At 58.0% G+C, this 13,436-nt stretch overlaps 1 long non-coding RNA gene across 2 annotated transcripts; it reads left to right on the top strand.

Moving 5' to 3' along the window:
- Positions 1-1,218: 1,218 nt before the first annotated feature.
- LOC140605143 (uncharacterized) lies at positions 1,219-11,220 on the top strand. Of its 2 annotated transcripts, XR_012007875.1 has the most exons (4): positions 1,226-4,200; positions 6,025-6,191; positions 6,613-7,196; positions 8,008-11,138. It is a non-coding gene; the product is annotated as an uncharacterized lncRNA (long non-coding RNA). The 2 variants fall into 2 exon arrangements; XR_012007874.1 differs by having other exon boundaries at positions 1,219-4,200; positions 6,025-7,196; positions 8,008-11,220.
- The last annotated feature ends 2,216 nt before the right edge of the window (positions 11,221-13,436 follow it).

The raw sequence follows: 13,436 nt of genomic DNA, 5'->3' as shown, positions 1-13,436 counted from the left end.
CCTGGTGGCCCCGGGCCCACCAGCTGTGCTTGTTTGTGGTCCTGCTTGGCATTGGCTGTGCTTCCCAGGACAGACATCCCCACCCCATACAATCCTTGGCGCACACATCTGCCAAACACAGCTCGAACCCTGAGCGTCTTTCCTCCTCTTCTTCCAGGCAAATGTGAAAGGTGTTTCAGAAGGTCACAGGGCCCAGCTGAGTCGGGATGTGACACTTTCCACTCAGGGCAGGGGGTCGAGCTCACAGGAGAGCGCCAGTGTGGACACAGAAGAGGCTGGAGGGTGAAGTCACATCAGCTCTGGGCACTGTGACACCAGGGCAGGTCACTGAGCCCCCGGAGGAAAGGGCTAGAAAGGGCCACAGGGCACAGAGACCCACCCAAATAGGCCGCGTTCGGAGGAGATGGGAAGGGCTGCAAGCCAGGCATAAGGAGGCATCTGCACCCTGACAGCGCCTCCAGCCCCACCGTCACCCAGGGCGGCCCCACCCCGGGCCGGTCAGGACTGTCCCCAGAAGGCAGCCAGGTTGACCAAGCCCCCATCCTCACCCCTCTGCCCCAGAACAACTCAGACTAGAACAAAATTGGTCAGGTCACAGAAATTTGGCTTCTTATTCGTCCAACCTTAAAGAGGAAGCAAAACAAAGGCATGACCCCTTGGACAGTAAATTGTCTCCGTGTCCGGAGAACTACGCGCTGAAGGACTGTCCTCCGGGCCTTCACAGCGGACAGAGAATGTGTGCACATCTCGGAGAAAGGGTCATCCTGTGAAGCTCGTGCGAAGTGGCCCAAAGGTCTGGGCGACTCTGTCTGGGGTGGACGCACAGAGAACGAAGGCCAGCGCCGAGGCCCGTCCCAGGAGGGACTGAGAAGCCGGCACCAGGGTGCATGTCCTATGGGCAGGAAAGGATTCGAAGTCCCCTGTCCCAGAATATAAATCGATGTCCTGCGTCCTCCACCTGGAAGGTGGCACCAAGCCACCCCACCTCGGCCAGCTTTCACTGTGGGCGAGGTTGGAAGGAACCCCAGCTGGGCCAGTCTCGTGGCACCCGCGTCTCTCTCCTGCCCACCCCTTCCACCAAGGCCAGATAGTCCATGTGGTGACACCTGAGACCAGGAGGAAGTTCTCCTAACCTGGGGCTACTCTTCATACACCAGTGTTTATGCTTCTAGATTCTGGATACTGTTAGTGGCAAACAGCAGGAACATGATTTGCAGGCTTTTCCATAAACTTTAACATCTGAAATAAATCAGAATTTGGTCTGTTTATAAATGCATACATACCATACTGTTCTTTGCTGTATTAATTAATGTATTTTTATTTCTGGTCTTTCCTGTTCCCCCATGGCCTGTCCCCCCAGAGAGCCACCAAGGATTTCTACCTTCACTGACCCAGGAAAGCCCAGCCTTCTAGAATGAGAGAGAGTGGGGATGCCGGTGGGGCAGGGAGCCCAGGACACAGGCCCTGGCTGATGGCCGGGAGGTGGGAGCGAGTGTGGAAGCCTGACCAGAGGGCGGGCAGCGCTGGGGCGGAGCCAAGTGCCTGTGGGAGCACCTGTGACAGCCAGCCTGCTGCACCTGCTGCTGTCAGAAAAGGTGAGCTGCGGTCACGCACATGTGGACCAACTGCGGCTGTGCTCAGCCCCCGAAGCCTCCAACAGGACGTGGCAGGTGCTACTGCCAGGGAGGGCAGGTCCCCCAAGGGTGTGGGTGGTGCCACGCGGACTGTAGTTGGGGAGGGGGACTTGAGTGGTGAGTTCATTCCACATGGATGCTACTCCCCATGTGCTCCTTGGAGATCGCCATGTGGACCCCCCAGGACATCCGCTCTGCGTAGAAGGATGAAGGCCCCACGTAGGCGAATCCGGCTGTGGTGGTCCCGGCCCAGGGCCCAGTCTGCAGGGCCTTCCCAGGGGCATCCATGCGGCCACTGCTTGTAACCGTCTCCGTGTCCTGCTGCCTGTGGCAGGTGCGCATGTGGAAGGGGACTGCGATGAGACATGGCTGAGGGTGGGGATGAAGATCTGTGCCCTCGGCTATTAGCTGTCCTGGAAACACAAGAGATGATCTGGTTCAGAAGGACAGCTCTTGGGGTGCCTGGGGGGCTCAGGGGGTGAGGTATCTGCCTTCAGCTCAGGTCATGATCTCAGGGTCCTAGAATCGAGCCCACATGGGGCTCCCTGCTCCATGGGGAGTCTGCTCCTCCCTCTCCCTCTGCCCCCCACCTTGTACTCCTTCTCTCTCAAATAAATTAATTAAAAATTTAAAAGGACAGCACCCAGGGAATCCACAGCGTCGCATTTTACAGGCGTATCCCCTGCAGTCTCCATGAAGAGATGCTACTAGGCACTCATATAGGGTTTCCAAGACAGCAATAAGCCCCCCACAATGCTTTGAATTCAAACAGGCCAACATATTAAGAAAAATTCTCAGTGCAGTGGATGGCGGAGGGCAGAAACGGGCAGGCGGGCAGCAGAGCCACCGCCAAGTTTCCAAGGCTGGGTCTGAGCTGCAGGTCTTGGAGAAACATGATTCCTAAGAAGAGAGAGGCTCGCAGAAGCCAGAAATACTAGAACATTCCCAGGACATGTGAAGGGTGTCCGAGTACTCTGCAGATGCAGGATAACTAAGGGCTTCGTTTCAGGTCGCACATCACAGCCCGTCTGCGCACAATGAACCCGTCTTGACCATCTTGGTGGGAGGCTCACTGCTCCTCATGCCCCAGCCCTCGCGGCAGCGTGGAATGTGGGCAGGCTGGCGTTCACCTTCTTGGGAAATCGAGCAATTTGAACTTCCTGAGTTTCCCATTTGGTTTTACGAGTCACAATCATTTCCACTAAAGGTTGAAGACCCTGATGGTGTAACCGCGTGTTCAGCTGAATCGAATTGTAATAACCAGTGGTTCTGGCCGGTGTCCAGCGGGGTGTCGCACGCACGGGGGCCCGGGTCACCTCTCCCACAGACGCGGACGCCAGTGGTGACCCCGTGACCTAGGCAGACGGATCCCTTCCAAGGTGCCTCGCTGGCTCCCAGTCCTGAGTGGGCAGTGATCCTTGATTTCCTGGGAACTCTCAGAGACCCGAAAAGTCTGCACGGACAGAGGGGAATGACTACCTGGAACACAGGTACCAGGGACACACGCTTGTCCATCTAAAAACAGATTTGCTCTTTCCCAGGACAGGGGCCTCGTGCGCAGGCCTGTCATGTATGCCGAGAGGGGGACACCGCACCCCAGCACCACGGACGAGCCGCCTGAACTGCGGCAGCTTCCCCTCCTCTCGCCCGCATGTCACCGCATCAAAGGCCACTTCTCCAGGATACCTTCACCCTGACAAACCGCATCTGCAGCAACCTTATCTCTGAATCGGGCCCCTCCTGGGTCTGGCAGAAACACACCCAGCAGCAGTACCCGGCACAGGGCAGCAGGTGTGGCCTCGGGCAGTGTCCCTGGGAGGCCAGTGGCTATGCCCCGGGACTTTCAGGTAGGCATCAAGGTGCGGGGTAGGGGGTGAGGAAGGTCCTATCACGGAGTGGGGGGTGGGGAAGGTCCCATAAGGGGAAGGGGAGGGTGAGGAAGGTCCCATCACAGGCAGAGGCACCAGAGACGGGCCCAGTCCCCCCATAGAGCCTGGGGGCCACTCCCTAAGAGGATGTAAGGCAACCAATTAAGCTAAAATGGGGTTTCCTGGAGGAGCCTCCCCCCGGGAGCGAGTGCACCTTTGGGGGGCAGGCAGAGAGCAGGGGAGGGTCCCGCGCAGCCGGACGTGCCCCAGGGGATGCCCAGGGCGAGGGCCTTGGAAGCCCTCCTGGGGTTGGGCAGGAGCCCCCAAGGGACCCAGAAGTGAGGTCGCAGCGATACCCGCTCTGGCTGCATCGGCGGGAAGGGCCTGAGTCACTCACTCGACTGGCGCTGCCCCCGGAGCACAAGGAAGCCGGCGACCGACCGGTCAGGCCTCCGGGGACTGTCTGCACTCCGGAGGCTTCGAGGAAAACTTTCTCCGCCCTGCGGAAGGGCCTCGCCCTCCCATGTTTCCTGGAAAGTGAGCAAGACTTTCCTGAGCTGGTCCGTTTGGCTGAGAACGTTCCTGCGGACCATTCCCTTTAACCACGAGACTGGATTCCGTCCAACAGAAGCTCCTGGAGGCAAGGAAAGTCCTCGCTTCGAGGACGCGGCCCCACGTGGCCCCACGCACGGTGCAAGGTGAGCACGGGCCCCAGCGGAGGGCTGTGAGCTGGGCGCAGGGTGACAGCCCCGGGGACGCTCGCCTCCAGAGCGCGCGGGGTGAGGCGGAGAGCAGACGACCAGGAGGCCCGGAGCCCCGACCTCAGGCGGAGCAACACCCCAACGGTGGCCGGCGAGGGCTCCCTGGGGGCATCTCCTGCTGCTCCTCTGCCCTGATCACACCCTCCAGCCCCGGGGAGGACAGCGCCTCCTGCCCTGCAGGTGTCACTCCTGCCACCCAGACCAGGAGGGCCTGACTCATCTGCCTTCTACCCTTGCTGGCACACACTGAACCCCCTCCTTTGTCAAAGGAACTCCAACTTTATTTGGGGCGCCCATGGGCCCCTATGCAGATGCCCTCTCCCAGACTCCCTGAAAACTGGGAGTGGCCATAAAGAGCCCAGACTCTGAGACCCTGGGGAATGTCTGCTGATCTCCTAAGAAAAAAGGCAGGCCCAGCTGTGTGCACAAATGACCCACTTCCTGGGATGTGGCTCATGTAGACACCCACCGTACCCCCGGAACCGGGATCTCAGGCTGCAGACAGCCTGGCACATGCCAGCAGCAGGGCCATGAGCTATGAACCTCTCCCAGACTTCCCAGACTTCCCACACTGTGCCCCCTGGGCCGGCCCCAACCCCCATCCCTGCACCTTGTGCCCCAGGACTGGCCCCTGACCTCCACTCCCTGCATCGTGTGCCCCCTGGACCGGCCCCTGATCCCCGTCCCCTGCACCGTGTGTCCCTGGGCCGACCCTGATCCCTGTCCCCTGCACCGTGTGCCCCTGGGCCAGCCCTGACCCCTGTCCCCATCCCCTGCATCATGTGCCCCCTGGACTGGCCCCTGATCCCCGTCCCCTGCACCGTGTGCCCCTGGGCCGGCCCTGATCCCCGTCCCCTGCACCGTGTGCCCCCTGGGCTGGCCCTGACCCCCGAGCCTGCACTGTGTGCCCCCTGGACTGGCCCTGACCCCTGAGCCTGCACTGTGTGCCCCCTCGGCTGGCCCCTGACCCCCATCCCCTACACCGTGTGCCCCCTGGACTGGCTTCTGATCCCCATCCCCTTCACCGTGTGCCCCTGGACCAGCCCCTGACCCCCATCCCCTCACCATGTGTCCCTGGACTGGCCCCTGAGTTCTGCCCCCTCATCCTGTGCCCTTGGACCAGCCCCTGATCCCCTTCCCCTGCACCGTGTGCCACTGGACCAGCCCCTGACATCCATCACCTGCATCGTGTGCCCCTGGACTGGCCCCTGACCCCCACCCCCTACACTATGTGCCCCTGGATGGGTTCCCAACCCCAGCCCTGCACTGAGCACCCCTTACAGCTGCCATATGCCTCCAGGCCAGCACTAAACACCACCACCCTCAGTGGCACCCTGAAAATAAAACTTTCTCTCTGTTTACTGGCATCCCAAGCTCCATGTTCTAGGATATTTTTAAAGCTTGAAGAACAAGGACGCTTTTGCTCTCACGCGAACAATTTGGCCCGTTACCTCCTGTTTGCCGATGCTGACAGGTCTGTCTCCAGAGAGACTCAGGTCAGACCTCCCATTTGAGCCGCACCCCCGCCCGGACTACCACCGCCTGTAGTCCCTGCTAGTCCACGGCTCAGAGACCAGAGGGATGAGAGCTGGGGTGTGAGACCCTGAGATGCCAGCTGGGGGAACACGGTCCCTTCTGTCTTGGCGGAGGCCTCCCGGGTTATCTACAGAACAGGCTCAGCCTGCACGTGGGGTTCACTGGGAGCCCAGGATAAAGACCCATGTCGCTCCCTCAGCTCTGCTGGCACCCACCTCCCAACAGGCCTGAGAAGTGTTTGCGGAATGAATGCATGAGCTTGCCCAGACTTTCACACAGAAGGCCGTCTGCTGTCCTGTGCACGCCGGCCGTGGAGCCCGGGCTCTGTGTCCGGACCCGCCATCCGCCAAGCAGAGGGCTCTCCGCCCTGGGGACACATCACGAAGCAGCAGGTGCGGAGTTCTGGGGAGGACAGCTCAGCTGCCACAACAGGCAGCCTCATTAACGCCCTGAGGCTCCTTGAGGATAAGGAGGACCCTCCAACAGCACAGGGCTTAGGGGCACCAACCCCCTGTGGTCGAAAATTCACATTTCACATTTGGCTCCCCAGAAGTTGGCGGCAGGGCCCCTGAGGAGCCGATGCCCAGGGCTGGCTGTCTACAGGGACTCTCTGAGGGGAGGGGGATTTCTGCCCAGAGTCACCGTGCAGCCCTCCAGCTGGGGGTCCCATAGCCGGGCTTTTGTCCCAGGCCCCGCCACCCCCTGGCCTTGCACACCCAGCCCTGCCCCTGCGGGAAGGAGGGGTCAAGGGTGGGCTGGAGGGCCGCCTGCCCCCTGGAGAGACCACCTACTCACTGTACGCCCCGAGTGCAGGCCTTGCAGTTCGCTTGGCAGACTCAGAAGCGCCGCCGCCGCTCATCTCCTTGTGGAGGGGCATCCAAGTCACCTGGCTAAGGGCTGGCACGGGCATTGGCTCACCCCCGGCCCCTTCCGTGGAGTGGCGCTCAGCCGCGCCACGCGAGGCCTGGGGGAGGTGGCCAGAGGGACCCAGGGCGTCCAGGGTCTGCTCCCGTCTATGGCGCACTTGGAGGGGCCGCTGCGGGCCCAAGCGTGTCTGCACATGCTCCGAGAGCCCTGGACAAATGCCAGGCCTGCCACACCGCCAGCCATAGCTCTGCCCACCGTGCCCTGGGCCCGCACCTGACACGCTGTCCATCGGGAAGCCCCCGGCTCCAGGAGGAAGATGGCACTGCTGGCAGGGGTCGGGGGGGCGGCGTGTCCAGTGTGACTCAACACACACCGCCTGCAGCCCAGGGACTTCCCGAGGTCAGGAAAGGCAGGGCGCCTGAGAATACACGTTTCCTGACGGCGCACAGACAGCCCCACAGCCACTTTCCCTCCTGCCACGTGGAGGCCACCTCTGAGACCCCAGCCCAGAAGACACCAAAGTGAGCCAGGTGAGGAATCACCCCTAGTGTAAGGGTGACCCTCAGCTGTGGGTGTGACCCTTGGGTGTGGGTGTGACCTCAGGTGTAGGGGTGTGACACTCAGATGTGGGGGTGACCCCAGGTGTGGGGGTATGACCCTCAGGTGTGGGGGTGTGACCCTCAGGTGTGGGGGTGACCTCAGGTGTAGGGGTGTGACCCTCAGGTGTGGGGTGTGACCCTCAGGTGTGGATATGGCCCTCAGGTATATGAGGGTGACCCTCAGGTGTGGGGGTGACCCTCAGGTATGTGGATGTGGCCTCAGGTGTGTGGGGGTGACCCTCAGGTGTGTGAGGGTGACCCTCAAGTGTAGGAGTGTGACCCTCAGGTGTGGGGGTGACCCTCAGGTATGTGGATGTGGCTCTCAGGTGTGTAGGGGTGACCCTCAAGTGTGTGAAGGTGACCCTCAGGTGTGGGGGTGATCCTCAGGTGTGGATATGGCCCTCAGGTATATGAGGGTGACCCTCAGGTGTGGAGGTGACCCTCAGGTATGTGGATGTGGCTTCAGGTGTGTGGGGGTGACCCTCCGGTGTAGGAGTGTGACCCTCAGGTGTGTGGATGTGGCCCTCAGGTGTGTAGGGGTGACCCTCAGGTGTGGGGGTGACCCTCAGGTGTGGGGGAGACCTGAGTGTGAAGGGAAGATGTGCCCTTCTGGGCTCACTGGGCAGAATGTCCTGGTGGAATAGCGGGAGGCAGACAAGGCTCCTGGCAGGAGCCCCGCCCCGCCGCCTTGGGGACCCTAACGCGTCGCTGTCACATGCTTCCCACCATTCTCTGTTCACAGGAAAGAAAAGCAGCCACCGCTCCCATCGGACTGGGCGGCACCAGTCTGGTCCAGAGGCAGAGCCGCGGTGCCCACATGGTGCCCACACCTGAGCATGGCCCGCATCCCGTGACAGCCCGCGCTCACAGCACCCACGGTGTTACGATGCCCGGAGAGCCGGGACAGTCCCTCCCCTCCACGGGGGAGGAAGCACGGCCACCGGCTCGTGCAGCGGAGCCTGGAGCCCGCACCAAGCCATCGGGGAACCAAGGTCCTGAGAAGCAGAATGTCTGAGAACAGCTTGTCCTCAGCAGCTGATTCAGACCATGCTTCTCCCACCCACAGGCAGGACGCCCGAAACACAGTGCACTTGAAGATGTGGCCTTGGCAAAGCCCAGGCCTTTCCCAGACTCCGTTTCCATCTCCCCATCTATGGCTTCTGTGCGGGGTTGAACCAACCAGGGCTCCCCAAAACGCCTACCCCACCCCAAGTGTCTGGGGTCTGACCGCCATGGAAAAGCAGCAGGTCGCCCAGCAAGCGGATCCTAGGTGGGCTGATCTCAGACAGTCTAGGAGGTCAGCTTGGGGTGGGAAGCTGCAGGGCGCCAGGGGGCCAGAGGGCAGCCCGCCACGCCCGGGCTCTGTCCTGAGGTCACGGGCACAGCCTCCCTGGAGACAGAGGTCCCCCATCGGAAGCACAGGCATCTGCCCTGCAACTGGCAACAACCGGGAACATTCTGCTGTGGGCTACATACCAGAAATGCAGGGGTTGGAAGTAGCCATCCTGGAAGGCTTTCCATGAGGTGATTTGTCTCTCTCGGGAAGGAGTCCAGCCCTGAACAGTAGGGTTCCAGGAGCGAAGCCTGGGCCACCTGGGCCCAGCCTTCCTAGCTCTGAAGCTAGGGGGCCCCGCCCGCCCGGGAGCAAGAGACCACATGTGGGGAACCAGCCCAGCATGCTGCCCCCAAGCGCGTGTGGAGCAACCACTTTGCTGGGGGAACACTAGTTCCTGGAAACACAAAGATCATGTGCACTTGCCTGCCTCCCAGGAGCTCGTAACCCAGCGTGTCCTGGCTTGGCCCTTGACAGCCGAGTGACAGGGGCCTAGACCAAGGGCCCAGACGAGGGTTTCTCTGCAGTAAGAAATGGGCCTGTTAATGCGGTTCCCCAACCCGAAGGTCGTCACGCCCATCCCGAGGGGAAGGTCCAGTGGGAAGTGGACACCGTGCTCTGCAAGATGAGGGGAAGGACGAAACCAAGTCCAGGGAAGGGTGGGCCGCAGTCTTGGCCAGCACTCAGGAGCAGCTACCCCCAGGGTCAGGCCCACTGGGTGGGTGCATCTGCGGGACCCCTTGTCCCCCAGCCCCCAGGAAACCATGCCTTGTGCTTCTGCCATGAGTTTCTGCCCCATGTCTAGCTGTCTGAAACTCATTATCATGAATTGCTGTGGAATTTTGGTTTACACACCTGTGTGAAGACTCCCCTTGATTCTGTGCATATGGTGATTTTCATTCTTTTTTTTTTTTTTTAATGTGAAACCAACCTTGCATTCCTGGGATCAAACCCGCCAGGTTAAGACGTGTTAAGGATCTAAGATGTAGACCCTTGCTCTACATAGCTGGATGCTATCTGTGACGTATCGTCAACAACTTTTGCATCTATATTTACAAGGGATATTGATCTATGGCTTTCTTTTCTTGTAATTCGCTTGTTATGTATCTGAGCTCCACTGTTCCTATAAAATGAGTTAGAAAGCATTCCCTACTCCTTGATTTTATTAGTTTAAAACTGCTGTTAAAGCTCCCTTAAGGGATCCCTGGGTGGTGCAGCGGTTTGGCACCTGCCTTTGGCCCAGGGTGCGATCCTGGAGACCCGAGATCGAATCCCACATCGGGCTCCCAGTGCATGGAGCCTGCTTCTCCCTCTGCCTATGTCTCTGCCTCTTCTCTCTCTCTCTCTATGTGACTATCATAAATAAATAAAAATTTTTTAAAAAGCTCCCTTAAGTATTTTTTAAGATTTTTTATTTATGTATTAGAGAGAAAGACAGAGAGAGAGAGAGCATGAGCAGGGGGGAGGCACAGAGGGGGATGGAGAAGCAGGCTCCCCCACTGAGCAGGGAGCCCGGACACAGGCCTCCATCCCCGGACCCTGAGATCACGACCTGAGCTGAAGGCAGATGCCTCACTGACTGAGCCCCCAGATGCCCCTTCCCTTAAGTATTTGATATGATTTACCAGTGAACCCATCAGGCTCCAGAGTTTTTCTTTCTAGGAAGGTTTTTTATTAAGAATTCCATTTCAGGGCACCTGGCTGGCTCAGTGGGAAGAGCCTGCAGCTCTTGGTCTCAGGGTCATGGGTTCAAGCCCCTCGTTGGGTGTAGAAATGACTAAATAAATAAACAAACTTTAAAAAAAGAATTCCGTGTCTTACACAGCTATGGGCTACTCAGATTGACCATTAATTCTTGTGCCTGTTTTCATAAACCATGTTTTCAAAGAATTTGTTCTTGGATCTGACTTGTCAGACTTACCAGCATCAGTTTGCTTGTATCATTTCCATATTATCCTCCCAATGTCTGCAGGATCTCTTATGATGGCCCCTCTCTCCCAGATGCCAATAAATTTTGGATTCTTTCTTTCCCTTTTCATCATTCTTGCTAGGATTTTGCCAATGTTGGCAAGCTCTTCGGAGAGTCAACTCTCGGCTCTACTGATTCCAGAAGGTCATCTGCCTTCTTTTCCCTGATTTCTTGTCTGTAGTATTTCCTGCCTTTGACTTATTTGGGGGTTAATTTGCCTCTTTTCCCTAGCTTCTTCTGATGGAATCATATCAATTTAGAATTTTAATTCTTTTCTGATATGAGCACTCGAGGTTCAATTTCTACTCAACACGGCTTTGGCACGTCGCACAAACTGATGTGTTTATGTTTAGATGAGACATTTCCTAAGAATTGCCCTGGGATTTTTTTTTTCTCTGACCTGTGGATTCTTTAAAACAATTTTTCTCATTCATTTGAGGAATATAAAAAAATAGTGAAAGGGAATAAAGGGGACAGGAGAAAAAAATGAGTGGGAAATATCAGAAAGGGAGACAGAACATGAGAGACTCCTAACTCTGGGAAACGAACAAGGGGTGGTAGAAAGGGAGGTGGGTGGGGGGTGGGGGTGACTGGGTGACAGGCACTGAGGGAGGCACTTGATGGGATGAGCACTGGGTGTTATGCTATATGTTGGCAAATTGAACACCAATTTTTTAAAAAGGTAAAAAAATAAAAATAAAAATAAAACAGTTTTGCTTAATTTCCAAATAGTTTGGGGATTTTCTAGATATCTTACTGGCCTTTAATTCTATCATGGTAAGAAAACACCCTGTATGTGAATTTAATTTTACGGAGGCTTGTTTTATACTCAGATGGGTAGTCTGCACGAGGACGCCATTCGCCCTCCCGAGCGTCTGTTTAAAACAAATCTAAAGTTTTACTGATTTGTTGGCCTGAGTGGTTTGTCCCTAAGAGAAAGAGGGGCATTGAGTATCTCCAATCACAGGACTCCAAACTCTCCTCCTCAAATAACCTGAAGTATCTATGAAATTTCTATGCAAAAACCATACCCTCCCTGTTGCTTGGGAAGAAAGCATGCCAAGACTGCAAAAATGTTAACGATGCTAGAATTAAAATAAAAAATGAATTTAAAGGCTGAAAACTGCCTGTCAGTAAGAAGAGGAAAAGCAGCAAGCCCCCGGGGCCCAGCCCGCCCTCAGCCCCCAGCTCCCAGCTGGACTGAGGCTGCAGGAGGCGCGGCCATGGGGACCCGGACCCAGCAGCCCTGAAAATGCAACCTCTCAGGCCAGCAGCTCATCAGAGAAAGCAGAAGTGGAATCAGCTCTCCTCCCCGAAGCCTGAGGGAAAGGAGGAAGGTCCACTGGCATCTGGGTGAGGAAAGGAGCGGCGTGAGTGTGGGTGGCCCCGGCCCCACGCAAAGCCTCCCTTGAAGGACCGCGATCCCCAGACTGACAGGGAAGCTGAGGTCTCACTACCAACCCCGTGCAGGAGATGGACAGGGGAGCTCAAACCCACAGACCACGCTCGGGAGCATCAGGAAAGGAACAGGGGGACAGCAAGGGACCCAGCGGTTTAGCACCGCCTTCAGCCCAGGGCCTGATCCTGGAGCCCCAGGATAGAGTCTCATGTCGGGCTCCCTGCGTGGAGCCTGCTTCTCCCTCTGCCTGGGTCTCTGCCTCTCTCTCTGTGTCTCTCATGAATAAATACATAAAATCTAAAAAAAAAAAAAAAAAAAGGAAAGGAACAGAGACGCAGGAAGAAGAAGGAAACTGCACCTACACTCCAAACTGAGGTCACAGAGGCTGTGGTCATGTGGGTCTCAGGGTGCAGGCTCATGGAGGGTTGTGGTCATGTGGGTGTCGGGGTGCAGGCTCATGGAGGGCTGTGGTCATGTGGGTCTCAGGGTGCAGGCTCACGATGGCTGAGACACAGAGGGTTTCAGGGAGCAGAGGCACAGACCTCACAGTACTCTAGCAAATCCCCAGAAACACTGTCTCTCAGCCATAAGCAGGTGGACTTGGCGCCACTGGGTACACGGCTGCCGGTGAACCAGGCTGCCGTCCCTCGAAGCTGGCCAAGCGCAGAGCGGGGTGGTGCCTCCATAAGGGCTCCTGCCCCCCCTTAGGCAGAGACCCCCGCCAACAGCATCAGGCACAGAGCGAGGGGGGTGACTGTGCAGGGCGGAGGACAGGCCAGAGCCTCACTGTCCCCCGAGACCCCCGGCCCTGCGGAGGGCCAGGTTGGCATGAGCAGCCGAGCCTGCTCTCCCAGGAGCCTGGGCAAGGCTGGGCCACCTCACCATGCGAGGCCACACTCAGTGCCACCCTGGCCCGCAGCCAGGGCCCTTGGCGCCCGAGACCCAGCAGAGGGGAGGGCGAGCCGTGCCCCCATCCAAGAAGAGGCGCTGGTGCCTCTCGTGCCCTGGTCACGCAGGGGTGGTCAGAGCAGTTGGGATCACATGATCAGGGGCTCAAGCTCGTCTCCACCACTAACAGGCTTGCGGACTCAGGGACGTCACCCAAGCACGCTGGGCTCTTAGTTTCCTTATCTGTAAAATAGCAATAAACACAGAACCTACCCTGAGGGTCACAGGGGGACCGCAGGATGCCGGCACTTGGGCACCATTCCCGGAACGCAGGAAGCACTCAGGAAGGATGTGCTATTATTATTCCAGGAAGCCAAGGTCCCACGTTTCTCCTCTGGTGGCTTTGTTGCCGGAAACCTTTTAATTTCCACCTTAAGGAGCTGCCAAGAGCCCTCCCTCCTCTGCCCCCTCCCCACCTCCCTGTCCCCCCTTCCTAACTGCTCCCATCCCCTGGGTCACCCCACTTTCTCCCAGGAGTCCTCTCATGGGGGCAGAAAGCCATCTCCCCAGCCCCCAATCCTG

This window comes from Canis lupus, chromosome 15, assembly GCF_048164855.1.
Source record: "Canis lupus baileyi chromosome 15, mCanLup2.hap1, whole genome shotgun sequence".
NCBI lineage: Eukaryota > Metazoa > Chordata > Mammalia > Carnivora > Canidae > Canis > Canis lupus.
Note: the sequence above shows the minus strand (reverse complement) of the source record. Positions and strands in the feature narration are given on the sequence as shown.